Source organism: Desmodus rotundus, chromosome 3, assembly GCF_022682495.2.
Source record: "Desmodus rotundus isolate HL8 chromosome 3, HLdesRot8A.1, whole genome shotgun sequence".
NCBI lineage: Eukaryota > Metazoa > Chordata > Mammalia > Chiroptera > Phyllostomidae > Desmodus > Desmodus rotundus.
Genome location: NC_071389.1, coordinates 40,346,100 through 40,363,102, shown reverse-complemented (window position 1 = coordinate 40,363,102; position 17,003 = coordinate 40,346,100).

Below are 17,003 nucleotides of genomic sequence, written 5' to 3'. Positions count from 1 at the left end.
TAGGAAGAAGACGGGTTGTGGAAGATTTTGGATTTGCCCTGCTATTTATGGTTGTACAATTAACAGACATTTCAATAGCACATGAATGGACAGGCATGTCTACCGCAGACCTGAGTTTATATGAGCATACTTTATTTCCCCAGTTTCGTTGTGGGAAAGCAGAAGTGCAGAAAATGGCTTCCACCTGCACTTTCTCCATCACCATTTTGAGTTCGAGTATTATATCTTAAACTTAACAAACAGTGAAAACATAAAAAGGCTCATTTTAAGCTCTAATGAGGGAAAGAAGATGAAGGGGTCAGTGGAGATGTTTAAAAATGCCATAAATTTATTTATTATAGTAAATATTTTAAGATGTTAAAATCTAAATATGAAACAAAAATCAGGAAGGTTCAAAAAATAAAATTATTATCCGTGTCAAAACTGGGGTGGCACAGGAACACAAATCTGCAGGCTGCAGGGCCCTCACGATTTCTATCAGTGAAAAATACCCATTTGATTCTTTGAAGCTTCCCGGTTAACACCAATCCCAGAGTCAGACCACAGAACTCCTCACATAGATGATCTTCTGGGACTGTGTTTCCTAAAGGAAGCTCTAGGAAGAGCAGATATATACCATTGAATAGAGTCAGAATGATTCAGACCTGCACACTTTTCAAAGCAGGCATTGCCATTTGTCCACTATGACTGCAAAAAAGATTTTAATAACATGCTATGGAACATGTAGTTTTGAGCAATACAACTTGCCAATGAGTCTTCCAGTTGCAAATTATGTCTCTAAAATTACTGTAAAAAGAAAGAGAAGAGCTATTGTAAGGGTATGTGCTATGAGACGATTATATTGTATTTTTGTAGTTGTCAGTCCAAAGTGTTTTTAGAAGTGCTGATATTAGGCTAGCTTTGCCACCAACCATTAGATCATTTGCCCATTGGAATAATCCTTTAGCCAAAGAGAAGGTCATTTTCCCCAAGTCTCCATGGAAATGTGGCATCGGGCACATTTGTGAATTATCATCCAGTGCTATCTTTGCAGCCCTGGGGTCCACATGAGGAGGGCCCCCAAAATACTGAGTAATGCCAAGAGAAGTTTGTGACTCTAATGAAACAACTGAGGTGAGGTGGTAAAACCCGGTTTTGTTTTGTTTGTATAGTGAATGTAATGATCTGAAAGAATTTTAAAATTCAGAGAGTGAGTCCATTTTGCTTTCCGTGCTGTGGGCAAATTGATTTGTGCTAGAGGCACTTGGACACTGAGTGCTTGGCCCTGGTATAGGTTTCGAGTCAGCCCAGTGTCCTGCAGTTGACAAAAGCCAGCCCCTCCCACCTGCTCCCAAATCATTGCAGAGGCAACTCTCTTCTAGTATTTGGCACTGGGGCCGGGATTTCAATCTGCTCTAGGCCATATATTCTGCACATCTCCCCAAAGGGCCCCCACAACCAAATACCCTATTTTCCCTAAGGGCATCTAGATGCAAACCAACCCCACATTGGAAGCCCAGGGACTGCGGAGTAAAAAAAAAAAATGACTCTTTTCTGTCCCTCATATGTTTTTTTAGATTTAAAAAAGCAGGTGCAAATCACAACTGAATTTGAAACCCCAAAAGAAGCCAAAACAAATCGACTTAACAACAAAAAATAGCTTATTATAGCAAAATGTGGAGAAAAACTTCAACTGTGGCCCCTCCAAGCAATTATCAACTCCCTGGCTTATTGTTCAAAGCCCCCTCAGGACCTCATGTGGATTGAATCCCCATGATCTAGCCTCATGTGAGGGCTGAGTGGGCTGTTCTTGAGCCAAATGTCTGTGGTTGTGGGTAAATATATTGATATCCTAGCAACTCACAAAAGCCACAATACCTTAGACAAGGGCTTGTTTTTGCCTTTTGTTAACAGAAGAGTAAGTTTGAGATGAGGATCTGAGGATATTCTGAGCCAAGCAAAGAGGTTCTTGGTAAACACACAAATTCATTTCCTTCTGTTCATCCTTGGCTGCCCCTTGCAAGTTGGAGTCGTCTTCCCATTCAACTTGCCAGTGTCCTCCTGAAATCTGAAGTGTGCTCTCTTTTTTAAAATGTAGAAACCACTATCATACACTCACCAAACTCCCACTAGTTGGGGGTGCCTAGTTCCAGGTTATGTGCAGCGTTAGAGTAGTTTAGAACATGGTTTCCACTGTGAAGAAGCACACTCTCTAGTCAGGAAGACTTACTGCAACATCCAAACGAGACCTGCTGCTTAACCACCTTGGTGCCCTTGCACATGCCTTTCCTCCGCCTGGATGGAATGGCCTTGCTCCCCTTTCTTCTCTATGGAGGCTTCCCTGAGCCCCACCCACAGCTGAGCTGTTCACACCTCTGTGATGTTTTGTTCTTTGGTCTCACATCTGTTTCACATTTCTCACCTAGCCTGGGATTATCTGAGATCCTGTTTATCACTTCTTTCAGACATATTCCTTCAGCCTGTACCATTTCCTGACATGTGATAAGCATACAATTATTACTGGTGGACTGGATGAATAAGTGAATTTGTGACAAATGTATAGCATTCTGAAGTGTAACTACCTGAGCTTAAATGCTGGCTCCAATGCTTATGGTTCAGCAAACCTAGCCAAATTTTTTTAGCCTTCTAAGGCTTACTTTTTCCATCTGTAAAATGGGAATAAAATGTACTTCCCAAGGCTGTTGTGGGAATGAACACATTCTTGTTATGTGCTTAGCCAAATGACTGCCACCTGGTAAGCGTCCTATGACTTGTAGCCATTAGGATAGTTTTCAGTGACACACACGTACCGGCTGCCCGCCATGCACCAGGCACTGTGCTAGGCACTGAGGACAGACAATGGATAGGGAAAGGTGCCGGACTTCAATAAACTTCCAGCCTGGTTTGGGAGACAGATATGTTGACAGAACATAAAAGGCTGTTTTACTAGAAAGTGGGATTAGGAACACAGAGATGGGGCACCTGACTCAGACTCAGGTGGAGGGACTGGATCAATGAGGAAGAATTCACAGGAGAAGCAATCCTGGGGATCGTGAGATCCAAAAGGAAAAAACAAATTTGAGTCTTTAAAGTCTTCTCCAAACCCTAAATATTTCCAACATACTTCAGCATTCCCTGTCCCTTTCCATTTCTCTGACCATATTGTTGATTATTGTAAAGGGCTTTCACACACCATGCAATTGTTTTATTGGACTGTCCCAAGTTCCCTGCAGGTAATATAACCTCCAGCCCCCAAGTGAGGAAACTGAGACATGAGAAACCACACAGCTACTACATGATCAGCTAGACCCAACTCCAGGGCTGAACTAGGTCTGATGCCTTCCCACTCCCACTGTCTGTTAGAGCTAAGAACAAGTCAGGGGCCCCGACTTGTGCACATTTGCCGTGTTGTTTCCTCACTTGAAATTCCCTTCCCATTCTCTCTATTCATCTGAATCTTTCTCTTCTTGAACTTCCTGCTCTAAGCCTAACATTCTTGGGAAGTGTCTGCCTGTTCACACAGCATGCAGGGGTCTCTTGAACTCCAAGAAGACTCACTGTCTAAGCTGTAGTTGGACATTGATAAACTCTCGTACCATGTTTATGGCTCATTTTCACGTGCCCTTGTTTACCTTCCCCATCTGGCTATGAGGTCTTGGAGGGAGAGGCTATGCTTTGTTGGTCTCTGTACTTGGCATATAGTAGATGCTCAGTAAATGCCAGTTGATTAAGTGAATGGTGTCCAGGTTGTTCACCAGGCTTTCTTCTAGGTCGATGGGAACATATTTACAACAGATGCAGGTGGGCTTTTATGCAGAGATGAAATTGAGATGGAGCATCAGTGAACACCTAGTCTGATCTAGGGACAGAAGTGCATAGATAATAACAGTGTAGGTTGGAAAGTTCTAAACAGAGTGAGGTACAGGTGCAATGGGAAAAACCAGGAAGTATGGGGAGGAGAGAGTAGACATATTATAAATCAGCTGCCTTCTGATATGACATCCCTTCTTCTCCATTGTGTCACTCCGTGCAGCCGCCAGGCGCTGCACAGTACAGGTACATTAGCGAGGCCTTGGGCAATCGTGGGCTGTCTCCAGCGGATATGCTATGACAGCACCCGCTCTCCTGGCATCTTCACAGTACTAGTGATCCAGAGCTGTCAACTAACACAGCTGCAAAGCAATGTCAGTGATGGATTTATGGCGTAAGGCAACGATTTTGTGACCCACAGATGGAAAAGCAGGTGCTTTTGAAATAAGTCTAGTCAATGCGGCAAGAGGGTTCTATTTTACTCTAAGGTAACCATGGAGTTTAGCTGCGGTTTACCTTACAGTAAAATAGAACCCATCCTGCCACTTCACTGAAACTTGAAATATTCAATGGATCTCAATATTACTTATAGAAAAATTATCACACTTTTTAGCCAGGCAAAGAGATAACTGATATGGAGGAAAGAGGACTGACTTGAAAGCCAGAAGCCGTGGAGTCTAGCTGCAGTCTGCCCCACTAGCTGTGTGATTTGGGGAAATCCTTCTTCTTGGGCTTATTTTTCTCCATTGCTAAGATGATCATACAGAATGTTTGAATAAATGAGTCAGCAAAAAGTCACACATCATCTGAAAATCATTTACTGAGGGACTCCCTTCTGCTGAGGTGACAGAGTTGAGCAAGACAGACCAGCCCCAGACTTTGAAACTTGCACTCTGGGGGGGTTGGGTTACTTGGGAGTTAGAATATAAAATAGTCAAATGGACTCAAATAGTGATAAGTGCTCTGTTGAATACGGAGCAGCAGGGATGACAGAGACCAACTCAGGGCCTGGATTGGGTTGGGTGGTCAGGAGATGGTGACTGATAGCTAAAGTAGGCGGTGAGGCTGGGGAGAAACAATGCAGGCTGAGGGGACCACCAGAACAAGGTTCTACAGGCAAAGGTGAGGTTGATGTTCAATTCACTAAATACATATTTATTGCCTGTCCCTCTACTAGATTCTGGGGATGCAAGGACAACCAGGAAATCTCCAGGCTCCACCCTCACAGGGCTTGGAGTTAAGTGGATTGATGAGCACCGTGATGATGGGCAAGAACTTGGGATGCTTTTGGGAAAATGTGACAAGAGCCTCCAACCTAGCCCATGAAGATTAGTAAGGCTTCCCTGAGGAGTTGCCAATGAAGTTGAGATCAGATCAAGCAAAATCAAAACAAAATAGAACAAGTAAACTTGGGACTTGAATTCTAATGTACTGATGATCTACCTGCCCATGCCCACTCTTTGACTAGCCACGTGTGGGATTCTGCTGGACCCTCTTTACTCATGTGGAGGAATCCTAGGACATCGCAGGAAAAAATACATACGATTTGTTAAAGCATTCAATAAAACATTCGTGCTGTCACATTATCACTGATGCCAGTAGTTCTCACACTTCGGTCACTTCAGGATCCCCTAGTGGACTTGCTGAAACACAGAGAGAGTGCTTGATCTCACCTCCAGAGTTTCTAACGCAGGATGCTGGTGTGGGGTCTGTGAATTGACATTTCTCCCAAGTCCCGGGGTGATGGAGATGCTGCTGATCTGGGGAACACACTTTGAGAACTCTGCCTTAGAGGGAGTGCTTGAGTCTCTGGGGAGGACTTTCAGGATCATGGGAGTGTTTTCTAATTCCCCTCAAAGCTGGTGGAGGACAAAAGAGAGAGCAGGGCTGGGGCACAAACTCCCATCCTGGTCATCTGGACCCTTCCAGAAGGATTTTGTCCAGCCTGGTTTCCCCTTTGCAGGTTTTTTAGCCTGTAGATGCCAAAGCATAACAACTACTCTTGTTTTGGCATTTGTGTTCTAATATGCAAATGAATTTAGAGATTTTTCTTATTGTGTGAGAAAAAGGTAGTGTTTCCAAGCCAAATATACATGCTCCAAATATGCATATTAGCTTGTCCTTTCAGGTAGTTTATCCTCAATTCTTTTTTCCTCAGTCATATGACTCCCAAAGTCCATATTGATTTTCTACTGGGTCAATTCCCCAAAACACTGCTCTGATGGGCCTTGGACAATGTACAGACAAACCCACTGAGCAGCACACAAGGTATGACAATGTAGCAAGCCCCAGCTTTGCAGTCATAATTCTGGGTCTAAATTCCAGGCCAGCCACTTAGCAAGACCCATCATGGGGGTTGCCTAACCTCTTGAGTGCTGGTAGAAAGGTGGGGGAAGGGCAGTAATAGCTCGACAGGGTTGGTGGGATAATTACAAGAGATGATGGATGTTAAGCCCCTGAAGCATAGGAGGTGCCCAGTAGGTTAAGGACTCTCATGGCATTCTGTCATTTAAAGTGGTGCTAGACATAGAATTCCTGACTCCAGGCCCATCACCCTCTCCCATATTTCCCATGACTCAAGGGCACACAATAGGGGACAGTGGGGCCCTCACCCCATGTTTACGATGCCCTCTTCCATGGCACAATTCCGGGCCTTTGATACATTTTGCCTGGATTATTGCAATAACCTCCAAAGCATGTCTCTGCCTCCAGAGCATCTCTATGGTCCCCCCTCCTCCTCATCACCAAGGTAACCTCTGTAAAGCAGAGGCCTGATCATGTCTGCCAGAAAACCCTTCAGAGACTCTCTACCACCCAGAGCAGAGATGATGTCCTCAGAGCCTACAGAAGGCAGAAGGAGAAATGAGTGCCAGGACCATGGATAGGCAATGGGGAGCTGTGGGGATTGTGGTGAATAGAAGCATGGCTATTGAAAGGCATTCAAACTCACAATTCTATAAAATCCTTTGTGAGCCAAATAAAGCTTTCTCTGATACTGGGTGTAACCTTGGACTGCCAGTGTGTGAGAGCAGGCCTCGAGCATGAAGTCCAAGCCCGTTGGCTTGGTTTACAAGGTTTAGCTGTCCTGTTGCTAAACCCTGTCTGACTTACAAGTCATATGATTATCAAACCGCTTGCAGTTCCTCTGCACATGCCATGCTGGTCCTCAGCTCGGATCCTAGAATAACTTCTCCTACTCTTTACTTGGCAAAATCCTGCTCACCACTTTAAAACTCACTTTGGGCAATGCCTCCTCCAGGAAGCCTTCTTTGAAATCATTTCTGGTTCTGCCAGATGGGTTATATATATTTTGCTGGCTCTCCAACAATATCTGTTATTTCTCAATCATCATACTTATCAAGTGGTAATATAATTATGTCTTTTGCTTCCCTTGCTAAGGTGTAAGCACCTAAGATTAGGAGCTAAGTGTTAGTCATCTTTGTATTGAGTTGGCCAAAAAGTTAGTTCATTTTCCCACAAGATGGCTCTGGTAGTGCTTAGTTGTCTTTAAATTCATTTGAAACAATTTTGTTAGATTGTATTGTGACAACTATCATATCAGTGTGGATTTAAAAAAACATCAAAATTGGTGAATTTTTGTGTAGCCATTTAATATTGAAGATGGAAGAAAATAAGTGACATTATCAGGATATTATACTTTATTATATCAAGACAGGTAAAATGCAGCTGAAATGCAAAAAAAAACAAAAACAAAAACCAAACCAAACAAACCCAAAAACCAATGTGTGCAGTATATGGAGAAGGTGCTATGACAGATCAAACATGTCAAAAGTATTTTGTGAAGTTTCACGCTGGAGATTTCTTGCTGGATGATACTCCACAGTCAGGTAGACCAGTTGAATTTGATAGCAATCAAATTGAGACATTAATTAAGAATAATCAACATTGTACCACATGGAAGATAGCCTACATACTCAAAATATCCAAATCAATAAAGTTATTGGTGTAAATGAAAAAATGTGGGACTTCTGGTCAAGATGGAAGTGTAGGTAAACACAGCTCACCTCCTTGCACAACCACAGCAAAAATTACAACTAAACTACAAAATAACTATCAGAATTGTCAGAAAATCAAGCTGTATGGAAGTCTGACAACCAAAGAATTAACGAAGTCACATTTATCCAGACAGGCAGGAGGGGCAGAGGCACAGAGACTCTCAGACATGGAGACTGTGGAGATACGGAATGGGTGGAGCCACACACATGTGTGGTGGATAAAAATGGGGAGGGATGCCATGGGAGTGAGGGATCCCAGCCCCACACCAGAGCAATGAGCCCAGGGTTCCTGTGCCAGGAAGATAAGTCCCCATAACTTATGACTGTAAAAAGCAGTGGAGATTGACACAAAAGAAGAAACTGTGTGATTCTCAGGCATCTCCTCTTAAAGGGCATGCAACAGACTTTGGACTTATGCAGACACACCCTCTGGGCTCCAGCACCAGGATAGCAGCTGGAAGGGTGTCAGTGGCATATGGAGAGAAACTGAAGTGTCTGGCATCAGGGTGAGTGCTGGGGGATTGCTTCCTACCAGACAAAACTGCAGAGGCCAGGCAGCAACCATTGTCCCTTTTCTGAGCCCTCCCTCCCACAGAGCCACAGAGTGGCAGCACCCTATCTGAGACTCCATCAACATGGTTTACAAGGGTTGCCTCACCCTGGTGATTACCTAAGGCTCCACCTCATCCAACTTAAGGGTGCATTTTTCTATAATAGGCTCTGCTACTAAGACAGGGAGTCAAATCACCTCTACCTGATACATAGAAACAAACACAGGGAGGCTGCCAAAATGAGCAGACAAAAAAATATGGTCCAAATGAAAGAACAGAATAAAACTCCAGAAAAAGAACTAAACAAAATGGAGATAAGCAATCTATCAGATGCAGAATTCAAAACACTGGTTTTTAGGATGCTCAAGGAACTCAGTGGGAACTTCAACAGCATAAAAAAGACCCAAGCAGAAATGAAGGTTACACTAAGTGAAATAAAGAAAAAATTACAGGAAATCAACAGTGGAGTGGATGAAGCCCAGAATCAAATCAATAAGTTGGAACATAAGGAAGGAAAAACATTAAATCAGAACAACAAGAAGAAAAAAATTCAAAAAAATGAGAATAGCCTAAGGTGCCTCTGGAACAATTTCAAACACACCAGCATTTAAATCATAGGGGTGCTGGAGGAGAAGAAAAAGAGCAAGAAATTGAAAACTTATTTGAAAAAATAATGAAAGAAAACTTCCCTAATTTGGTGAAGGAAATAGACATACAAGTCCAGGAAGCACAGAGAGTCCCAAACAACATGCAACCAAAGAGGACCACACCAAGACACATCATAATTACAATGCCAAAGGTTAAAAATAAAGAGAAAAACTTAAAAGCAGCAAGAGAAAAGCAGAGTTACCTACCAAAAAGTTCCCATAAGACTGTCAGCTATTTTCTCAAAAGAAACTGAAGGCTAGAAGGGACTGGCAAGAAGTATTCAAAGTGATGAAAAGCAAGGACCTACAACCTAGGTCCTTTGCTGGATAGAGACCCAGCAAAGTTATCATTTAGAATTAAAGGGCAGATAAAGTGCTTCCCAGACAAAGTCAAGTTAAAGGAATAACCAACTGGTTGGTGATGGTTAAAGTCATCATCACCAACTCTTTATAGATGAAATGTAAAGGGATTTATTTAAGAAAAAGATGATCAAAACTGTGAACATTAAAATGACAATAAATTCACAACTATCAACAATTGAATTTAAAAAAATAAAAAAACCTAAGCAAACAAGCAGAGCAGAAACAGAATCATAGGTATGGAGATCATTTGGATGGTTATCATTTGGGAGGGGAAAGGGGAAGAATTGGGGAAAAGGAGCAGGGATTAAGTACAAATTGGTACATACAGAATAGATAGTGGGATGTTAAGAACAGTATAGGAAATGGAGTAGCCCAAGAACTTATATGCATGACCCATGGACATGAACTAAGGGTGGGGATTCCCTGAGGGAATGGGGGATACCGGGTGGAGGGGGACAAGGGGGGAAAATTGAGACAACTGTAACAGCATAATCAATAAAATGTATTTAAGAAAAAAGAAAATGAAAAAGTTTCTTTTATTTTACAGAAAAAACTAAATGGACTTTTTGGCCAATCCAATACTTAGCAAAAAGGTGTTGTTCAATCATTGTTAAGTGAATAAATCGGAGGCAGGTGGTCCCCACAGTTGTAGGAAAAGGAGTCTGAACAGTGGCACTGGGGTACACTCATTGGTGTCAGGCACAGATCTATTCAACCCTATCTCCCTCCCCAGGCACAAGAATCACAGGCATGCATAGAAGATAGAAAAAGCAACAGAACTGAGGAGCAAGAATGCCCTTGACTTTATCTCTCAGTGATTAGACTGTCTCCCCTTATTGCTGATTTAAATTTTTGAAACAGAATATGATTGTCCAATAAAATCACTTTGACCCCAATGGGACAGCTGTTCACACCAGACCACCTACAGCTGCCAGCCAGACTGCTATTGGCTGCCTATGGGCAGGGGTCCAGCTGGGACAAGATCATCTACTAGGAAACATGGTGCCTTCATAGATAGAATTTCTCTACGGGGCCTTTGAGTGTGGCAGGTGTTCTCCACAGGGTTCAGGGCTGAGACTAGAGTTAGGCAAGTGAGGGTACAAAATTTAAGGACAATGGATCATAGAACTGTATACTAGAAACCTATATAATCTTGTTAACCAATGTTATCCCAATAAATTTAATTTAAAATAATAAAAATAAATACAATTTTAAAAATAAAGGTAAATTTAAAAAATTTAAGGAGTGATTGCTCTCAGGGTTGTGGAAATGCCTCACTTGCCTCACCCTAATCACAGTGTTGATGGGGCTGATTTTCTGCATGACTTCAAGGAAGTCACTGTCTCTCTGACCTTCAATTTCTTCATCTATAAAATCAAAGGGTCAAACCATTTGTCCTGTTAGGTTCTTTCTGGCTTTGAAACTCCTTTATACCCTCCCAGCTCTGGGACAGCTCACCCTCCTCCATCTTACCCACTGGACTTTCTCCCTTTGTCTGAGAGGCCTGATTATCTCTTGATTAGCTTCCGTAGCCAAGCCTGGCTTGACTTCTAAGGACCCAGCTCACAAGCTACTTAGCAAAGGCAGTCATGAAAGAACAACATAACATCTGTTCTGGGCTTCACGGAGGACATGCCTCACATTCCTCCTCTCAAAGCAAAATTGATTGGCCTTGACCTGCGGCTGCACCAGGGAGAAGTAACCCTCAGGGGGGCCCGAGTACCATTCGGTGCCCAGATGAGGTCAGTTACCACATGGTTCTTGGTAGCCCTGAGGAATGAGAGGTATTTCTCTCCCCTATTAATCACTCAGAAGAGTTTTGAATATCTTGGGTCAAATTGACAGTTTGCATCTTGGCAGACAAAGGGGCCTAAGCTTTGACTCCCACTTAGTTAAAGTCCGTGTAGTTTTGTTCTTCCAAGATACAGTCAAAGAACCACAGAAACAGGAGCGGGGAGATAGTGGGAAGCAGGGAAAGGAGGCAGGAGGGTGTTGTGCCTCTAGTCCAATCTCAAAGCTGATACTTGAACCCAGGCTAAGAGGGTTCCATCAGTCATCCCCTCCAAAGGCAGCTCATTTCACTGCTGGATGGCAAAGATTATTAGAAATATCTTTTACAATGACGAGCCAAAACATATCTTTGGCACATCCATATATTAGCCAGTGTATGTAGAAGAAGTCAATTTCTCATCCAAATAATTGCCCCTAAAACATCTGAAGATATTATCACATCTTCCTGTAATTTCATATTCCCCGTGCAAAAATAAAAACAAAAGCAAAGCAAACAAACAAACCCAATTTCATTTAACCATCCTCATATGACAAGTTCTCCAGACACCCTGTCCCCTCTGGCTCATCGTGGCCCCCCTCTTCTGGAATCACAGTGCATCGGTAACCTTCACATGGCTGTGCAAGTGTGCAGAGCAGATCAATCATCTCAACTCACAGATGCCACTGGGTGATGACAGAGCCAGAGCAGACCCCAGCTGTGCTGATTCCAAGGTACCTGGGGTAGATGGAGAAATGCAAATAAACCAGTGAGAAAAGGGACTGGCCTTTAAAACACAAAAATATTTTGCATGGAATTTACCATACATGAATCATCCCTCAGGGATCCCATGGACAATGCATCTGCACGAAGCCAGCCTGCCCATAGACATGGAAACACTGACCAAATAGATGTGCCATTGCTGACCCAAACCAATCACAATTGCATGGTTGAAGTTAAAAGGCAGGTAACATAGTGTAAGGAAAAGGCATGGATGAGGACTCAAGCCTCTTGACTTACACCCATGTCGCCTATACTGCTTTTTCTTGATTAGCAGCAACTACATAGCTGCTCGGTTTCCCTTTATACTACACTTCTAGAAAATTCATACCTATGTGTGAGTTTCCCAACTTCCCCAACTTCCCTTAGCCTAGTATTCTGGAATAATTATTTCTTTATTTTGTGTGATGCCAGATTTTTTATTCTACTTTTAATAGTTTTATGATTTTTCTCTTTAAGGTATATATTAGTCCCATTAATATTGTACAGTATTGCTATGGGAATGGGAAAGGTCTCTCTCCCTGACTTGCCCCAGTGATTTCAGCTGCTACCCATACAGTGGCATCTACCAAAATTTCATCCCAAACTTCATCTGGAGCCTTTATCCCAAATTGTGTGCTACACCTTTGCAATGGGACCTCCACCTTTGGGAGTCCCACAGGTACTTGAAATTTATTATATCTCCTCCTCACCCAAACTTTTCATAATCTACTGTGATTAGCAGTCCTGCAATCACTGCCAATCATAGTACCGTGCTGCTGAGAGAGAAAATACATATTTCTTGAGTATCCACAACTGTGCAGTGCAAATAGTATCCCTATTTTGTAAATAAGGAAACTGAGGCACACTCTCTCCTGCCCCGAACCTGATTCTTTAACAAATAGTGGATCTTACACATTTGCAGCATACCTACCTTGGCTCCAGCCATCACCATCTCCTACTGTTGCTATTGTAATAGCTTCTAACAGGTCAGTCTGCTTCTACACTTGCTCCTCTAAAACCTAACTTTGTAGAGTCCCCAGCGAATAGGCCAAGTTTTTTAAAGAAACTGAATCAATAATTAATAACCTTCCAAAACAGAAAGCTCTAGGTTCAGATAGGTTCATTTGGTGAATTCCACTAAACATGTTAAAGAAATTATACCAATTCTCTACAATCTCTTTCAGAGGATAAAATCAGAGGGAACATTTCCTAACTCATTTCTATGAGGCCAGTATTACTCTAATATTAAAGAAGACAAAAACATCACAAGAAAATTACAGAAAAATATCTCTCCTGAACATAGATATAAAACTCCTCAACAAAATATTAGCAGATAATACAATAATATATACAAATAATTACACACCACAATGAAGCAGGGTTTACCTCACTTATGCAAGAGTGGTTCAATAGTAGAAAATCAATTAATGTAATCCATCACATCAACAGGCTAGCGATAAAAATCACAGGAGCAAGTGATTGCATGAATAGATGCAGAAAATCATTGACAAAATCCAACACCCATTTATGATAAAAACTCTCAGTTAAACTAGGAATAGAGGGGGACTTTCCCAACTTGATAGAGAATATCTATAAAAACCCCACAGCTAACACCATATTTAATGGTGAAAAATTAAAACTTTCCTACTAAGATCAGGTACAAGGCATATTGCTAATGCAATAAGACAAGTAAAGGAAATAACAGGTGTACAAATTGAGAAGGAAGAAAAGAAACTTTGTTTGCAGGGGATATGATCATCTATGTAGAAAATCTGAATCAACAACAAAAAGAATACTCCTGGAACTAAGAAGTGATTATTACAAGGTTGTAGGATACAAGGTCAATATACAAAATTCAATTGTTCCCTACATGCCAGCAATGAACAAATATCATTAACATTAGCACACTCAGAAATGAAATATTTTGATATAAATCTAACAAAACATGTGCAAGATTTATATGAGGAAAACTATAAGACTATGAAGAAAGATATTAAAGAAAAATGAATGGAAACCTAGTAGATATTCATCAAAGGGAAGATCAATAAATAGTATTAAGAAAACAGTTCTTTGCAACTTGATCTATAGATTCAGTGCAATTCCATTAAAAATCCTAGCAAGTTAATTTTGTGAATATTGACAAACTGATTCTAAAGTCAATGTGCAGATACAAAACATACAAAATAACCACTATAATAATGAAGGAGAAGAACAAAGTTTAAAGACTAAAACTAGCCCACTTCAAGACTTACTGTGAAGCTACAGTAATCAAAAGAATGTGGTCCTGGCAAAAGAATAGACAAATAGATCAATGGAACAGAAAGAGAACCCAAAAATAGACCTTTATAAAGATACTCAGCTTATTTTTGATGAAGGAGCAAGGGCAATGCGATAGAGCAGATTTAGTCTCTTAAACAAATGGTGCTATAACAACTGGACAGTCACATGCAAAAAATTAAACCTAGATACAGACCTTATCCCCATCACAAAAGTTAACTCGAAATGTGCTATTGACCTAAATGTAAAATGCAAAGCTATAAAGCTCCTAAAAATAACATAGACGAAGACCTAGATGCCCTTGGATATGGTGATGCCTTTTTGAATACAACACTAAAGATATCATTCATGAAAAAAATAATTGATAAGCTGGACTTCATTAAAATTAAAAACTTCTGCCTTGTGCAAGACAATATCCAAAGAATTAGAAGACAAGCAACAGGTTGGGAGAAAACATTTTCAAAACATACAGCTGATAAAGGACTGTTACCTAAAATATACAAAGAACTCTTAAAACTCAACAGTAAGTAAACAGCCTGATTAAAACATGGGCCAAGACTGTAACAGACACCTCCCCAAGGAAGACATACAGATGGCAAATAAACATATGAAAAGGTGTTCCACATTACATGTCACCAGGGAAGTGTAATTTAAAACAACAATGGCATATCAGTACACACCTATTAGAATGGCCCAAATCCTGAACACCAATAACACTGAATGCCGACGAGAATGTGCAGTAATAAGAACTCCCATTCATCGCTGGTGGGAATGCCATTTTGGAAGACAGTTTTGCAGTTACTAACAAAATGAAACATACTCTTACCATGTAATGCAGCAATCTGATTCCATGAGTACTTACCCAAAGGAGTTGAAAACTGTTCAAACAAAAACCTGCACATGGATGTTTATAGGAGCTATATTCATAGTTGCCAAAACTTGGATGCAACTAAGATGTCTTCCTCAGTAGGTGAATGAATAAACAGTGGTGTATCCAGATAGTGGACTGTTAGCACTAAAAAGAAATGAGCTAGCAAGTCATGAAAAGACACCGAGGGGCCTTAACTGCATACTGCCAAGAGAAAAAAGCCACTCGGAAAAGGCTCCATACTGTGTGATTCCAACTTTATGACACCTGGGAAAGGCAAATTTATGAAGACAGTATAAAAAAATAAGTCAGGGGTTGGGAAGTGAACAGGTGGAGCACAGAGGATTTTTAAAGCAGTAAAAATACTGTATATAATATTATAATGATGGATCATTACAGATTCGTCCAAACCCATAGAATGCCGTCCAAACAACGTCAAGGATGAACAATGGACTTCAGGTAATTGTGCTGTGTCAGTGTAGGTTCATCAGTTATATCAAATGTGTCGCTCTGGTGGGGGGTGTTGATAATGGGGGAGGCTATGTGTGTGTGGGGGCAGAGGTATGTGAATCATCTCTGTATCTTCCCTTCAATTTTTCTCTGCACTTTAAACTGCTCTAAGAAAATAAAATCTTAATTAAAGCATTTTACCTCTCAGAAGGGATCGTTATGAAATAATGAGATAAACCATGTAGAATATTTAGCACAGAATAAATTACCAATGACTCTTAACCATAGAATGATGAAGATAATGGTTATGAGAATATTCTGGATCCAGATGACAAAGCCAAGGGCACACATGGCTAATAAGGTCAGCTTAGCAGCTTCTGTTAAGAAACTATTCAGAATAAAAGCCAGGATCTGTCCCTCACAGTCCCGCAGTGAGAAGTGTTATACCTAAGGAAGGTCAAGGAGGAAGGTAAAGCGGCTTTGCAGCCCACAAGAAGGGTTTGTTTTTATTCTGTCCTAAATCCTTTTTAAATGAATCCACCTCCTAGGGGAAACACTATGGCCTTTGCTTGGGGCCTGATCAGGATGCCTATACATTCATACATTTAAAAACATTAACATAATACATGTTTTAAAATTCCTTTTGCTTTGGGGTGCTGGTCTGCACTTCGTGCGTGTCTTGGCTATGCTCTGGGTGGCTGCTCTAGTGTTTCTGCTGAGGCAGGCAGGGTACACCCACCCAAACGCATTTCATCTCAATGTGATTTGGTCTGGGACATCATGGTAATCAGAGAAGACAAAGCAGATTGAAAGCATGTGAGAGGCCCGTTTCCCAATGAGCTGAAACATGCTCTGTTGATAGAAACCACTTCACACAGGACATCAGTGGGACATGGAGGGGGGCGGAGGGGGAAGCATTGGGTTAGGTTGTGACGAGGAGGTGGGAGTTTGGTCAAGCCAAGGGGTCTGTCTGGGATCCAGCCATGAGCAAGCAAGCTTCAGCACAGATGTCTGATGTGGAAGAAGCCCACATATTTATATTTCAAAACCAATTTCCTGGGGTGGGGGGATTTTGGGGAATTCACAACATATGTTAAGGTCAGACAGTCCTTAGGGATTGAGTGCCTTGTCCCAGGATTCCATAACATTCAGTATGAAGAAATAACCCAAGAAAATGATCCCCTTTGACTCCTGATTGTGAAATGACAAGGGGAAAGTGAAAGGGTTACATTTATTGAGAACCTACCACACGCTTTTCTTTATTTTTCTCTAATTATCACAGAAGTTGCTATGGTTCAGAGAGGAGCCATAATTAGTATTTGAAGACTCAAAAGTCCAAGAAGGGCCATTGGCATCTACTGGGGAGTAGAGATGGAGGGAGATTACTACTTAAGGTATGTTCTAAGTTGTAAGCAGGGCACTGAAAACTGAGCCCAGGTTCAAGGGCAGCCAATGAACAAGGCCTGTTCCGGATCATCTCGGGGAGTTCCACTCCTGTTCAGAAGGCTGTTC